At 42.3% G+C, this 16,882-nt stretch overlaps 2 non-coding genes across 2 annotated transcripts; both read left to right on the plus strand.

Moving 5' to 3' along the window:
- The first annotated feature begins 10,429 nt into the window (after positions 1-10,429).
- Positions 10,430-10,502, plus strand: trnak-uuu (transfer RNA lysine (anticodon UUU)). The gene has a single exon. It is a non-coding gene; the product is annotated as a tRNA-Lys (tRNA).
- Positions 10,503-12,194: 1,692 nt separating this feature from the next.
- Positions 12,195-12,267, plus strand: trnak-uuu (transfer RNA lysine (anticodon UUU)). The gene has a single exon. It is a non-coding gene; the product is annotated as a tRNA-Lys (tRNA).
- The last annotated feature ends 4,615 nt before the right edge of the window (positions 12,268-16,882 follow it).

Consider the following 16,882-nt stretch of genomic DNA (forward strand, 5'->3'; position numbering starts at 1 on the left):
TCAAAAGTTTAAGAAGTCATATAGATATGGGAAAACTGGCAAGCCTGCACAGTATAACGCTTTTTCTGAAGCGACAAAATTTTAAATGCTGCAATAATTAGCAACCATGCGGTTCGAGCCCACACCTTTGAATAACACTACAGTGTTAATCCAGTGGCTCAACCCGCTCGGCCATGCTAGCACAGGAAAACTAATTGCGTCTGAATCTAATGACTAGTGATTGAAACGTGGCTTTATATTGCAAAAGTGTAACATAGGAAATTAAAGTAGTCGATGGCAAACTTTCTTCTGAGTATTGCAAAACACTAGATCAGAAGAAACTACTTTTTCACAGGGCATCATCAATTAATAGATGGATGTTTGAACACAAAAATTGCAAATTGAATTCAAGATGTATCCATAATGTAACTGTACGAAAAAAGAACAGAGTTATCTGGTCATTATCACATTGCTGCATATGGGAGATTGCTGTGCGCAAAATTTCTGCGGTGTTTCCTACAATACAACACGAATTACATTTTATAATACTTAATTGGCTGTACAGCGCTTTGCACCGCGTTCAGTTTGTGAAAGGCGCTAAAAGAATGCAAGCTTGAGCAGTGCATGCGAGCCTGAGGGGAAACAGTGCAAGAGGACAACAAATGAAAGCGGGAGAACCGGCGGCAGTGAGTCAGCGAGAGTGAACAGAACGAACCTGAGGGAAGAAGGAAACAATGGTAGAAAGAAAGAAAGGTAATAATTTCCACGTGGCAATATTTGAGAATTTTGCCAATTGTGGTAAGAACTTTCCGAGGAAAGACGTCATCATTTGATCTTCGGTCAAATGCTCTCTCTGAACTGAACTATTCTGGACGCATTGAGCCTGAAATTTACCATAATTATAAGTGGAGAGAATAATACGGGATATTTGACCTCCTATACACAATTTCCTCAGACTAATGGAATTTAAACCACATCTGACTATCATCCTCAACACGGAGACCAGCTCACCACCTGTTTATAGACAATGAATCTTCTCTTAACCTTGTCTTAATGCAACGTTCACTGTCTGGATCGGACAGGTTGAGAATATATTCTTGTTTTATTAATCGGATTGGAGCGCACGACCTGATGAGATGCGCTGTTCAACAGGGAAGTTTGGAGGGCGAACGTGGAAGCAGCTGTGTGCTGGTAGGTGCGAGAGTGGCAGCAAGTGTGGCGCGGTCGATAGATTGTAAGAACTTGAAGAAATGTTTAACCGAGGTCTCAGATCCTGTAAAGCCTAAGAGAACATTTTGCCAAAAACGATGCAGTAAAAAGCAACATTTGAAGATTGAACCCAGAACTTCAATACATGCGAAACATGCGCTCGCCCACTGAGCTACATCCCCAATTGGCTTTTTGATGTAATTTAGTACAGAAGACCTGGCAGCATTTTCTTTCTAATCTCCCTTAGTCTTCTAAGTCTGTGCTGACGAAGGAGCACCTGATGCAACTGTGGGTGAAGAGAAGAATTCTGGCCCCGTCACTCCAAGAACAGTGAATGGAGAAATGAGAAGGAAGTCTTTGGGAACTATTTGGCCTCTTCCCTCTAGGAGAAAGTAGACTGAGAGTAGCGCTCATGTAGGCCTTTAACATTATGGATGGGTTCAATTCATGGAATGTTACAGCACAATAGGGGCCATTCGGCCTGTCGTGCCTGTGCTGGCTCTTTGAAAGAGCTGTCCAATTTCATCGCGTTTTTCCCACAACCTTACGAGTTCTCTTCAAAAACATTTCCAATTGCATTTTGTAGTTGCTGTCGAATCTGACTCCAATACCTTTTTAGGTATTGCGTTCCTGCACTTAACAAGCGTCTGTGCGCCAATATAAATTACATTCATGACCTCTGGTTAACTTTCCAATTGCCAGAGGAAATAGTTTCCCTACTTGCTCTGTCAAACCCCCTCATGTTTTTGAATATCTCTATTGAGCCTCCCTTTAACAGTCTATGCTCTAAGGAGAACAATCCCAGGTTATCCAATCTCTACACATAAATGAAATGCCTTTACCCTGGTACCATTCCAGTAAATCTCCTAAGCGCCCTCTCCAAGGCCTTGCCATCCTTCCCAAAGTGTATGCCCATAATTAAACACAATACTCCCGCTGAAGCTAACCAGTGCTTTATGAAGATTTAGCATTACTGCTGAACTTTTCTTCTCTATTCCTCTGTTGTTAAAGCCACACATGCCATATGCTTTTTAACAGCCCCCTGATCCTGCCCTGCCAACTTCAAAGATTTGTGCACATACACCTCCAGATCTCCCTTTTCATGCAACCCTTTAAAATTGTACAATTTCGTTCATATTGGCCCAGAAATTCGGGTCCCAAGGCGTGAGTACGGACGGAGTACTCACGCGTGGACCCGATGGAATTGTCGGTTTCTTGCATGCACCACGCATGAGGGGGAAACTGGCATTTCCGATCCTCTGAACCAAGGAGTCGAATGCGTGCGCACAGGAGTCTGCGCGTGCGCGTTGAACTTCCTCTTTTTTTACAGGTTTGCCAGTGCGTGAAGGCCTCTACTTTTTGCACATTTAAAAACCAGACTTAAGGACTTCATTTTAAAAGGTAAATGGTCAATTAATTAAAATTAGAGCATTTTTTCCACAGGTTTATTATTTTTAAATAGTTTACAGTAAGGTAAGTGTATTTTTAGCCCCGATTTTTTATAAAATTATTTTTTTCAAAAATTTAAATTATTGTTTAAAATAGTTATTTATTGTTATTTATAGTTGATTTAAATAGTGTGATTTTTTTTCAAATTTATTTTAAGGCTAAGTACTGTTTTGGGCGCCCGGAGTTTTCATGAGTTTGACATTCTTTCTGTCAAACTGATGAATGGACTTTTCCCTCCTCCGATTGGTTGCCCAGTGCTCACGTGATCCCAGCCGACGCATCGCACTAACTACGCCACTGGATCACGCAAGCACAGCGCGCCAGGAGCTGGACCGGGCCACAGACTGGAAATCCATGCAGGCCCAGGCCTCAACTGCCGGCGCGCTAGCTAATTGCAGGTGCACCCACGGGAAGCCCCCGACACGAATTTCTGCGCCACTGCCACACCTCATCCGTCCTACCAAAATATATCACGGTGCATTTTTATGCATTAAACTTCATCTGCCATGTGATTTCCCATCCCTCCTGAAGGCGATCAGAGAATCAGTACACACAACACCAGCCACAACGCGTTGCTGCTCTCTGGAAAAGTAACACCGCCTAAAGTCGAATCCATTCCTCTCTCTGTGTCAGGCTGAGAATATATTGTTGTTATATTGATACAGTTTAAAATACTTCATTCGTAGTAAAGCGCGTTGGGACGGCCTGAGATGTTGAAAGGTGCTAATGAAGTGCAATTTTGAGTGGAGCATGCGAACCTGATGGGAAACACTACAATAGGACAACAAATAAAACGGGAGAACCGGGAGAGTCAGTGAGAACGGAGAGAACGAGCCTGAGGGAAGAAAGAAACAACGGTAGAAAGAAAGAAAGATAATCATTTCCATAGGGAAATATTTCAGAATTGTGCCAATTGTGGTAATAAAATTCTGAGCATAGATGGTACATTGTGATCTTCCTTCTAACGTTCCCTCAACTGAACTCTTCCTGCCGCATTGAGCGTGAAAGTTACCACAATTATAAGAGGACAGAATAAAAGGGAATATTTGCCCTCCTAATAACAGGTTCCTCAGACTAATGGATTGAAAATCTCATCTGACCCTAATCCTGAACACAGACCTTTGCTCACAACCTGTTTATAGAGAACGGATCTTCTCTTATCCTTGTCTTAATGTATTTTCACTGTCTCGATAGGTTAGATTGAAAAAATATTCGTGTTATATTAATCGGATTGGAGCACATGAGCAGATGGCAGGTGCGGGTCAACTGGCACGTTTAAAAGGGCGAACGGCTTAACGGTGAAGAGATGGGGGGTGCGAGAGTGGCAGCAATGGGGGGTGCGGTCGACAGATTGTAAGAAATGGAAGAAACAAAAATGCAAATGTAGTATATATCTGAATAAGTGAGGTGCAGCAGGTGTGGAGACGATTGAGTAAACGATCTGAATTCGGTTAGTTGAGTGACGGTGTTTGTAGTGTTCGGTGCTGGGTTCAGGTCAATTATCGACCAGAGGAAATTCTGCACATCGTATATGCCTGTCAATAACAACTGAAGGAAAAGGTTAGCAATGACATCCATAAAAAAATGGTGAAGATGTGTCACAATACTGAATGGTGCAAAGGCGCTCTCTGTGGTGTAAATGTATTCGCTGCTGTGTAAGTGTGTTCCCTGTTGTTTAAAGGTGTTCTGTGTTACTGTTCGTCTCCTCACTGTGACCATGTGCCAGTTTTTCAGATGGCCAAGATCACCATCTGGCGTTGCAGTGGCGGAGCTGGAGGAATGGTTTGAGAGAAAGGGGAAAACAAGGCTGCTGCGTGTTTGCAGCATTTGCAGCTTATTTTGGTGCGAATAAAAGTGAATTGATTTGAAATTTGTGTTGCAGGTATTTGTGTTTACTGTAAGCAGGAAGTTGGTATAAGTGAAGTTTAAAATGTGATAATAAATATGTGCGATGTGATTATGAGTAACAATAGATGTTTTTATTGTTGTTGAAAATAAGAATGCAAATATCATATTTTGGTTTCGATCCATCGAACTCTGGGTTATGGGCTCAGCATGGTCCGCTGCACCTTCTTCTTAGGCATTCCCTCGGACTTGCTTCCACATGAAAAATGAGTTCGCAGGTGACTGATGAGTCGAATGCGGGATGTACCGTCTCTGTGACGTTCGTTGATGGGGCGGGTGGTTGAAGTGCTTGGGGTGACGTGCGCTCCTTCTGCTGTTTGCACTTGGCTTCCGATTGCTCCTGAAGAAGATACTTGAGGTGCTCAGCGCCTTCCCGGATGCTTGTTCTCCACTTTGTGCGTTCTTAGGCCAGGGATTCCCACGTGTCGATAGGGATGTTGCACTTTTTCAAGGAGGCTTTGCGGTTATCCTTGAATTGTTTCCCCTGCCCACCTGGGGCTCGCTTGCGATGTCGGAGCTTCAAGTAGAGTGCTTGTTTTGGGAGTCTCGTATCGACATGCGGACGATGTGACCCATCCATCAGAGCTGATTGAGCGTGATCAAAGCTTCGATGCTCGGGATGTTGGCCTAAGCAAGAACACTGACGCTGGTGCACCTATCCTTCGAATGGATTTGCAGGATCTTGTGGATGCAGCGTTGTTGGTAAATCTCCAGTGTTTTGAGTTGCCTGATTTACATGGTCCATGTCTCTGACGCATACAGCAGGGCAGGTATCACTGCTGCCCTGTAGATCATGAGCTTAGTGCCGGGTTTGAGTTCCTGGTCTTCAAACACTTTCTTCCTCAGGCGGCCGAAGGCTGCATTGGCACACTGAAGGCGGTGTTGGAATTCGTCATCAGCGTCTGCCCTTGTTGACAGTAGGCTACCGAGGCATGGAAAGTGGTCCACATTGTCCAAGGCCTTGTCTTGGATTTTGATAATCCGGGGGCAGTACTGTGTGGTGGGGGCAGTTTGGTAGAGGACCTTTGTATTATGAATGTTTAGTCTAAGGCTCATGCTGTCGTATGCTTCGGCAAAGTTTTTGACGCTGTTTTGGAGTTCGTCCTCACATTGTGCACAGATGCAAGCGTCATCTGTATACTGTAAATCGACGGCAGAGGATGGGACGACTTTGGATCTGGACTGGAGGCGACGGAGGTTGGATAATTTCCCGTTTGTTCTGTAAATTAGCTCCACCCCCACGGGGAACTTACTGAGGGTGAGATGGAGAATTGCAGCCAGGAAGATCGAGAAGAGCATAGGTGAGATCACACAGTCTTATTTGACCCCGGTCCGTACGTGAATTGGGACTCTGGTGGAACCGTTGGTCAGGATCACCGCTTGCATGTCGTCACGAAGCAGGCGGAGCATGGTGAAAAACATTTGAGGGCAGCCGAATTTGAGGAGGACACTCCATAATCCCTCACAGTTGACATTGTCGAAGGACTTTGTGAGGTCAAAGAAGGCCATGTACAGCGGGTGGTGCTGTTGCCTGCATTCCTGTTGTAATTGATGCGCGGTAAAGATCATGTCCATTGTGCCCCTTAGTGGGCAGAATCCACATTGCGACTCTGGGACGAGCTCTTCAGCCACTGGGAGAAGGCGATTGAGGAAGATCCTTCCAATGACTTTCCCTGTGGCAGACAGCAGGGATACTGCTCTCTACTTAGCGTAATCGGATTGCCACCTTTCTTGAAGATGGTCACTATTCCGGTGTCTCTGAGATCCCCTGGCATGCTCTCCGACTTCCAGATAAGAGAAATGAGTTCAAGAATGTTGTGGTGAAAATAAATTAACATCTAAACCATGTAAAAGAAAAAAGATGCAGTTTATTATCAGAGCTCTGGGAGAAGCGTCTCAGACCCCGCGGTCTGTGTGAGCACCTTCTCAACTTTAAATAGCTGTTAGGCTCCTTTTATATACCTCAAGGAGCTGAAAAAATACAGAAGATACATAAATTCACGTGGTTATTACATCACTGCTTAAGCAACAATTGTTCTCCAGTTAAAATCTTTAAGAAAAAGTTGATTGATAACAAAATCTAGTCTTTCAATTGATTTGACATTGTATAATAGTTAATTAACCATATCTTGTAATGATTCTGGCATCTAAGCCCTCGTGACCCTTATTCAGTCTAAAATACTGGACTGCAGGTCATAGGTTACTTACAAACAGTCTGTTTGTAACTGAGCCCCTTCTTTCTGTTTTGCTTCTTATCTGTCATTTGGACCATGAGTGCAGTTCTACAAACTGCCAGACCGGCTGATGTTTCTTTTTCTCTACCTTTCCGAAACTCAGAACAACTATTAGTATATATATATATATGTATGCAAGCCGATTGCCAATTCTGTAAAGCCATTTTATTTCTTTATGTTACTACTTCTAAGTTTAGCTGACACGTTCTTAAATCTTTCTCACACTTTAGTATTAGCTGTGTGTAGCCTGGTGGCTATGCCTTATCTTATTCTTGTAAGGCTCCATTGTGCAAAGCCCTTGAGCTGGGCAGACTTCTTATCTAGCCACCTGGCTTCTCCTCAGCTCTTAGTGAATTCGCACATAATCCCTTTCTTTTTCTCTGCATTTTTAACACTGAGAGGATTTGCTTTTTAACCCTTTCAAATACATATGTAGTGAGGCTATGCTTCAGTTATACAAGGCATTGGTGAGATCACATCTGGAGTACTGTGTACAGTATTGCTCTCCTTATTGAAGGAAGGATGTAAATGCGTTGGATGCAGTTCAGAGAAGGTTTACTAGACTAATACCTGGAATGGGCGGGTTATCTTATGAGGAAAGTTTGGACAGGCTAGGCTTGTATCCGCTGGATTTTAGAAGAGTAAGAGGTGAATTGTTTGAAGCATATATGATCCTGAGGGATCTGGACAGGGTCGATGTGGAGAGGATGTTTCCTCTTGTGGCAGAATCTAGAACTAGCGGTCACTGTTTAAAATTAAGGGGTCAGCCATTTTAGACAGAGATGAGGAGAATTTTTTTTCTCACAGATGATCGTGAGTCTTTGGAACTCTTCCTCAGAGGGCGTTGGAAGCAGAGTCTTTGAATATTTTTAAGGTGGACGTAGATAGATTCTTGGTAAGCAAGGGGATGAAAATTTATCGGGGGTAGGCGGGAATGTGGAGTAATCAGCTCAGCTATGGTCTTATTGAATGGTGCAACAGGCTCGAAGGGCCGAGTGGCCTACTCCTGCTCCTAATTTGTATGTTTGTATGTTCGTAAGATATGCTTTCTGCTTTCATCCCACGGCCTGTTCGTTGAGCGACTCCTCATCCTCAGGGGTTTCAACCTACATGTCAGCTTCTCTCTCCACCCCTTGTTTTCGCAGTAGGGCTGTGTTCCTAAACTTCACCCTCCATATCAGCTCTACTACCAAAACTCATCACCACCTCCCCTAGAAATTGTCATCTCAGCACACTCCTCTATCCCTATGGTCGTCCGCTCAGCTGCCTCTGCTCCTTCAACTCCTTCCCGTTCCCTGCAAAATAAACCTTCCCCTTAGCCCGCTCACCCTGCCCTAGACTGGAATTGCATATTATTTCTCTCCCATCTTCCATCATTCCCTCTCTGAGCTCGTCTTGTGCACGATCCCCACCTCCTGCTCCTTGACCCAAGGGAACAGAAAGTCTCCCTGCTCTTCCGAAAGATCCAAGGGATGTTTACCATTCATCGATGAGTAATGTAAGGCCCTCGGCTTAACGTCTCATCCAAAGGATGGCATCTCCCACAATGTATCATTGCCTCAGTGCTTCACTGGTACTGCTGGCCCAGATTATGTGCTCAAGTGTTTGGAATGCGGCTCTAATTCACAATCGCCGGACTCAGACCAGAGAGTGAAACACACTGAGCAAAACCAATCTGTTTTCTTTTCATTTACTGCACTGAAGTTCACATATCACAAAGTTTGAGAAAACTGAGATGTCTCACCACTCGTTTTGGTGTGCTATCCCACTTCTTGGTTGCAACTTTACATGCCCTGAAAAGCGCATTAGCGACAACTCTCGGTGAGCAACGACATCACAAAAGCAGACGGCAAGCATTAATCCCTTTTCTATTCTTGTAGGGCATAAATTCATAGCATGTTACAACCTCACAGAGCAGAAGTAGGCCACTGCACCCATCGTGTCTGTGAAGGCTCTTTGATAGTGCTGTACAACTGAATCCCACACCCCACATTTTAATATGAAGCTGCACATGAGCGCCCTTCAAGTACATGTCCAATTGATTCGTACGTATTCTGATGGAATCTGTTTTCACCGCCTTTTCACCAAGTGCTTTTCCGCTCATAAAATCATCTGTGTGAAAAATTCTCCTCCGGTCCCTTCTAGTTCTTTTCCCAATTATTTTAAGTCACTGACCTCTGGTTATGGACACAGTTGCCAGACCACACAGATTCTAACTAGTTGCTCTATCATACCCCTCCTCATTTAGAATACATCTGTTAGAATCTTCCTGAACCTTCTCTGCACTAGGAGGAACAATCCCAGCTCCTCCAATCTCTCCACATAACTAAAGTCGTCCACCCCTGTATCATCCTGATAAACCTCTACTTTACATAGAAACATAGAAACATGGAAAATAGGAGCAGGAGTAGGTAATTCGGCCCCTCAAACCTGCTCCGCCAGTCAATGTGGTCATGGCTGATCATCCAAGTTCAGTACGCGGTACCTGCTTTCCCCCCATACCCCTTGGTCCCATTAGCCTTAAGAAATATATCCAACTCCTTCTAGAATATAATTAATGAATTGGCCTTTACTGCCTTCTGTGGTAGAGAATTCCACAGATTCACCACTCTCTGGGTGAATGAAATTTCTCCTCATTTCTGTCCTAAAAGGCCTACCCCTTATCCTTAGACTGTGACACCTGGTTCTGGATTCCCCGACCATCGGGAACATCCTCCCTGCATCTTGTCTCCCCAGTCCTACCAGAATTTTATAAGTTTCAATGAGATCCACTCTCATTCTTCTGAACTCCAATGAGTATAAGCGCAATCGACCCAATTGCTCCTCATACGCCATTCCTGCCATCCCAGATATCAGCCTGGTGAATCTTCGCTGAACTCCTTCCATGGCAAGAACATCCTTCGTCAGATAAGGCGACCGAAACTGCACACAATACTCAAGATGTCATAATCTGCCAATTAGTGTACCTGATCATCATCTGCAAACTTTGTCTCCTGCCGTGCCACCAATTTCCTAACCAGGTTAATAATTTGCCTTCAATTACATGCGTTTCAAATTTAGCCCAATGTCCCATGTGCGAGACTTTTTCAAATGTCTTTGCTCCATGTCTACAAGCAAATAATAATTTGTGAACTGGGACTCATAAACCTCTTTGCTCCTCAACAGTTAAAACTTCCCATTATTTAGAAAATACTCAGAACTATCTTACTTTGTTCCAAAGTGGCTGGTGGCACACTTGCGTACATTTAACTCGATTTGCCTTTATTTTGCCGGCTTACTGTGTCTGTCTCTGTCCGTTTGGTTACCTCCATTTCCCAACTGCACTACAAGCGGACCGTCTAACTTAGTGCGATCTTCAAAATATGATGTACAGTGCTCCATCCAAGTCAGTCATAAATACGGTGAACAGTTGATGATCTAATACAGATATCTGGGGGACGGCACTTGTCACATCTGACTCCGCTGCTAACGAGCGTGTCTTTTGTGGGTGGGTTAATATTTCTGAAGTGATGGTGGTCTGAGGCAGTCAATCCGGATTTGTGGGAGAAATGTGCTGTACAGGTTGGATTATGGACAAGTAAATTGAATTTGTCGGAGATGCAATGATGCACTGCAGCCAATGAAAGTACTTTTGTGAGCTTACCATTGCAAGAGCCCGGATAGCTCAGTCGGTAGAGCATCAGACTTTTAATCTGAGGGTCCAGGGTTCAAGTCCCTGTTCGGGCGCTGCTTTTAAATCGCGATACTCAACTTTACATTCGCACTTTGATCATTTAACAAAGAAAATAACAACAGCAGCAGGCCATTTCATGCCTGGAGCCTTTCTGCCATTTAATTAAATCATCGATCGATATTCCTTTGCTCCAGATCCCTTAATACCTTTGGTTAACAAACATCTCTCAATCTCAAGTTTAAAATTGACAATTGGCCCAGCTTTAATTGCTGTTTGCGGAAGTGTGTTACAAACTTCTCTCCTGAAACGCTTGGATCTAATGTTGAGGCTATGGCCCCTTCTCCCAGATGGGTCAATCATCAGAAATAGCTTCTCGCTATCGACACTAGCATTTCCTCTTAATATCGTGAATACTTCAATCAAATCACCACTTAAGCTTCTAAATTCCAGGAAAAAAAACCGAGTTTGTGCAATATCCCGTTGTAATTTGTCCCTTGGACTCTATGTCTCCTTCACTTTTTAAGCCTAATAATACATTCCCAAGCTGTGATGCCGAGAATTGAACACAGTACCGCAGCTGTGGCCTAACCAGTGCTTTGTATAGCTGTGGCATCATTTCACCCTCTTATATTGTAATCCTACAGATATAAGTATCACTTTTCAATTAGCTTTTTGATTCATTTCTGTACCTGTCCATGACCATTTAATGATATATGTACAGGGACGCAAGTCTATTTGAATATCAACTGTTTCCAGCTTAACATTATATGCAGTGTATTCTAAATACTCCTATAAAGATCGGTAGTGGATCACGTCACACTTGCTAATATTTAAATCAATTTGCCAGAAAATTACACATTCACTTAATCTATGAATATCTGGTCAAATGTCTTGCTTCCATCTCAACTGATTATAATGCCGCCTATCTTTTTTGTCATCCTCAAACTTGGATGTGTGGCTCTCAATCCCATCAAGTAAGTCGTTAATGAAATCGGTGATAAGTTGAGTTCCCAAAAGTGATCAATCAGAGACACCACTCGTCATAATCTGCCAATTAGTGTACCTGATCATCATCTGCAAACTTTGTCTCCTGCCGTGCCACCAATTTCCTAACCAGGTTAATAATTTGCCTTCAATTACATGCGTTTCAAATTTAGCCCAATGTCCCATGTGCGGGACGTTTTCAAATGTCTTTGCTCCATGTCTACAAGCAAATAATAATTTGTGAACTGGGACTCATAAACCTCTTTGCTCCTCAACAGTTAATAGCTTCCCATTATTTAGAAAATACTCAGAACTATCTTACTTTGTTCCAAAGTGGCTGGTGGCACACTTGCGTACATTTAACTCGATTTGCCTTTGTTTTGCCGGCTTACTGTCTCTGTCCGTTTGGTTACCTCCATTTCCCAACTGCACTACAAGCGGACCGTCTAACTTAGTGCGATCTTCAAAATATGATGTACAGTGCTCCATCCAAGTCAGTCATAAATACGGTGAACAGTTGATGATCTAATACAGATATCTGGGGGACGGCACTTGTCACATCTGAGTCCGCTGCTAACGAGCGTGTCTTTTGTGGGTGGGTTAATATTTCTGAAGTGATGGTGGTCTGAGGCAGTCAATCCGGATTTGTGGGAGAAATGTGCTGTACAGGTTGGATTATGGACAAGTAAATTGAATTTGTCGGAGATGCAATGATGCACTGCAGCCAATGAAAGTACTTTTGTGAGTTTAGCATTGCAAGAGCCCGGATAGCTCAGTCGCTAGAGCATCAGACTTTTAATCTGAGGGGCCAGGGTTCAAGTCCCTGTTCGGGCGCTGCTTTTAAATCGCGATACTCAACTTTACATTCGCACTTTGATCATTTAACAAAGAAAATAACAACAGCAGCAGGCCATTTCATGCCTGGAGCCTTTCTGCCATTTAATTAAATCATCGATCGATATTCCTTTGCTCCAGATCCCTTAATACCTTTGGTTAACAAACATCTCTCAATCTCAAGTTTAAAATTGACAATTGGCCCAGCTTTAATTGCTGTTTGCGGAAGTGTGTTACAAACTTCTCTCCTGAAACGCTTGGATCTAATGTTGAGGCTATGGCCCCTTCTCCCAGATGGGTCAATCATCAGAAATAGCTTCTCGCTATCTACACTAGCATTTCCTCTTAATATCGTGAATACTTCAATCAAATCACCACTTAAGCTTCTAAATTCCAGGAAACAAAAACCGAGTTTGTGCAATATCCCGTTGTAATTTGTCCCTTGGACTCTATGTCTCCTTCACTTTTTAAGCCTAATAATACATTCCCAAGCTGTGATGCCGAGAATTGAACACAGTACCGCAGCTGTGGCCTAACCAGTGCTTTGTATAGCTGTGGCATGATTTCACCCTCTTATATTGTAATCCTACAGATATAAGTATCACTTTTCAATTAGCTTTTTGATTCATTTCTGTACCTGTCCATGACCATTTAATGATATATGTACAGGGACGCAAGTCTATTTGGATATCAACTGTTTCCAGCTTAGCATTATAAGGAGTGTATTCTAAATACTCCTATAAAAATTGGTAGTGGATCACGTCACACTTGCTAATATTTAAATCAATTTGCCAGAAAATTACACATTCACTTAATCTATGAATATCTGGTCAAATGTCTTGCTTCCATTGCAATGTACTACTGCATTGAAAATGACTAGTGTATTGCAAAGTGATAAACTATCGCAATGAAATATTGCATTACAAATGACTACGATATTTTTATGTGGTGTTGTGTATGTACCTTTAAGAGAAGAACTGATTTATACTGCAATACCGGCAGTGACCACACCTGTATAAAAAACCATAGCAGGCTTCTGTACGTCAGTCTTAAGTTTACCCTCTGTTCAGTAAATACCTGTTTCATTGTTCTCCTGCAGTCCGTGTATTATTGATACTCGGACACTACAAGTGGTGTTCCATTGTAATGTCCTATTTCATTGCAAATGATTGTTATATTGCAAAATGATAGTCCATTCTAATGTCCTGTTGCATTGATAATGACAGTTATAGTAAATTGATTATCCATTTCAATGTTCTATTGCATTACAAATGACTACGATATTGTTAAGTGGTGTTCCGTTGTAATGTGCTATTTCATTGCTAATGACTGTTATATTGCAAAATGAATTTCCATTGCAATGTTCCATTGCACGGCAAATGACTATTATATTCCATTGCAAAGTGCTGTTGCAGCGCAAATGATGATTTTATTGCAAAGCGATATTCCATTGCAATGTTCTATTGCATTGCAAATGACTACAATATTTTTGAGTGGTATTCCATTGTAATATCCTGCTGCATTTCTAATGATTGTTGTATTGTAAAATGAGATTCCATTACAAGGTTCTGTTGCATGGCAAATTACAATTATATTGCAAAGTGGTATGCCAGTGCAATGTGCTATTGCATTGCAAATGTCTATCATATTGTAAAGTGATATTCCATCTCTATGTTCTATTGCATTGCAAATGTCTATTACAATAAAATTGATGTTCCATTGTAATGTCTTGCTGCATTGCAAAGGATTACGTAATTGTTATGTGACGAGCAAAGTCAGATTCCATTGCAAAGGCAGACTCCACTCCAAAGCACTATTATATTGCCAAGGGATATTCAATTGCATTGTTCTGTTGCATCGCAAATGACAATTATATTCAAAATGATGTTTCATTGCAATGTTCTGTTGCATTGCAAGCGACTATTATATTGCAAGGTGATATTACATTGCTTTCTGCTTTTGCACCTCAAATGAATAATATATTACGAAGGAATATTCCATTGCAAAGTGCAATTTCATTGCAAAAGACTATTGTAATGCAAAGCCTGCTTCCATTGCAAAGGAAGTTTCCAGTACAAAGCACTATTATATTGCAAAATGATATTCCATTGCAATGTTCTATTGCATTGCAAATGACTACGATATTGTTAAGTGTTATTCCATTGTAATGTCCTATTGCATTGCGAATGACCGTCATATTGCAAAATGATATTCCATTGCAATGTTCTGTACCACTGCAAATGACTTTTATATTGCAAAGTGATATTCCATTGCAATGTGCTATTGCGTTGCAAATAATGATTCTATGGCTGAAATAAAGAATAGATTTGCCTTTCTAATCTAGGCTTTATTAACTTAAAAATCTGGTAGCACATCTTCAACACCCAGTTCCAACTAAAGGCTGGAAAGAACTGAATTTAAGATGGCCACCATAAATCACATGACATCAACTACCAATGAGATTACAGCATATATCCCAAGGCAGGAAACAAATAACCAATCACAATACTTCTTACTAAACATAAAGAATAATCATCACATTCACTCCCCTTTTAAAAAATACTCCAACCTAAATAACCTTCACAACTAAAACTATGCACAGACAAAATAAAACTATTCAACATGACACAATACTAAATGAGCAACAACAAATAATAACATTGCACATAAGTATTAAGTATCTCTCAACTAAAACAATATAATATAATATTTCAACAATTTGAAAACATTACTATCAATTTAAAAGTCCATTTTCAATCGGTCGACCGGCTATCTTGTTCGTGTCGACCTTCTTAACCTTGGTGAAATTCCTTGCCCTCCCACACCAGGAGACACAGAAGTATCTCCTGCAGGAAGGCTATCCATATCCCGATTTTCAACGGTTTCCGGATTAGAAATCCCATCAGGAGGCAAACTGGGATGGCCATGAACATCCATCGAGGGCTGACTAATAGAAGTATAATTATCTGCAGTCGGATTGGAAATATTCGTAGTATCTGTAACAGCATCCACATTATCTGAATCATGACTATTGTTAATACCCTCAGAAGAGGGCTGGCCACCACAAGGAGCCAAGTCTTTAATTGAAACGGTACTTTCTTTCCCATCTTGGAATCGAATATGAGCATATTGGGAATTTGCCTCCAACAGCTCCACCTCCTCCACTAAAGGATCATATTTTGACAATCTAACATGGTGTCGAAGCAGCACAGGTCCCTGCATAGTAAGCCATGAAGGTACCGAATATCCTGTAGTAGATCTCCGCGGATAGTGGAAGAGATTGCAGGGGCTGCTCGCTTCTCGGCCGCAGCGCCGGCGATAGGAACAAATCATCCGCTCAAAACCGAGTCCTTCAACCTGCTGGAGCTGACGCTAACCGAGCGCTCAATCCTCAGGACCTGATTGGACACATTCAAATGGGGGCGTTCTTGCGCCGCTGTATGTGATTGGTTGGTTGTTGCCACGTGATCAGGGTGCGGAGCGATGCAAGGAAGCTGAAGTTGTCTGGCAATTGTTATTGTTTCAAGGTTTCCGTTCTAATCCATGTAAGTGTAAAACTGAGGAAAGTATACAAAAGGGTTTTCAGAATGGATTATCAACTGTGGCCGATATTCTTGCTGGATTTTCATGGCAAGAAATCTGCACTTGGAATATTGGTATAAGGGAAGTAGAATATCCAGGCTGCCTGGCAGAAGACGGATCGATGAAGCGATTGTTCCCATTGGAAGCAGGAAGGCAGCAGCAGTATGCTCACCACTGTTCCTTTCACGGAATCAAAGACTCCATTTTTATACAATAGATATATTTGTAAAAAGTAAAACCTGGTCACGCCTCTGGATGGACTCGAGCCACCAATCTTTTAATTAACGGCCGAACGCACTGGCTTATTGCGCAACAGAGACAGATCAAAAGCGCTTTGCAATTGGAATTACTTCACAGGAACCCAAGTGCTTATGTAACAGAGCATTCACAGCAGAGGCACCGATTTTGCAGCAAATGAGAAGGTGCTTGGGTCCAATCGACTATCGGGGTAGTCGAGGCCGAGTGGTTAATGCGATGGATTTAAAATCCATTGGGGTTTCCCTCTGCAGATTCGAATCCTGCCGACTACGGAAATGAGGACCTCTTCCCAAGTGACCCGATTTTACTGCATTTTAACCGCTGCCTTTCGGTTCCTGAGACACATTCAAAGCTACAATCAAACAACGATTCAAGCAGAAAGTTAAACAAGCACTTCACCCCATTATTACATAAAGGCATCATGAGAGGCCTGGGCCACAAGAGAAATACTACATTGTTTAATTCTTTTGAAACCGTGAAAGCAATTTTAACCGTCGAAAATATTTATTTTGCAACCCATTGAAGAAAATGCACGTCGTCCGCGCAGCCATTATCCAGTTCATCCTACTACCTACTGCGATGATTATTAATGAACTAAGCCAGACCAACCACAGTTCTCAACCCCGCCGGCCAAAATCGGTTCTTTACAACATAAGAAAGAGGAGCAGGATATGGCCATGCGGCACTCGATCCTGCTCCGCCATTCAATAAGATCATGGCTGATCCTCTACCTCAACTGAAAATTACCGACCTAGCCCCATATACCTTGATTTCC

Source organism: Somniosus microcephalus, unplaced genomic scaffold (genome assembly GCF_052327205.1).
Source record: "Somniosus microcephalus isolate GS21.2 unplaced genomic scaffold, FLI_Smic_1.0 unresolved_chr5, whole genome shotgun sequence".
Lineage (NCBI taxonomy): Eukaryota > Metazoa > Chordata > Chondrichthyes > Squaliformes > Somniosidae > Somniosus > Somniosus microcephalus.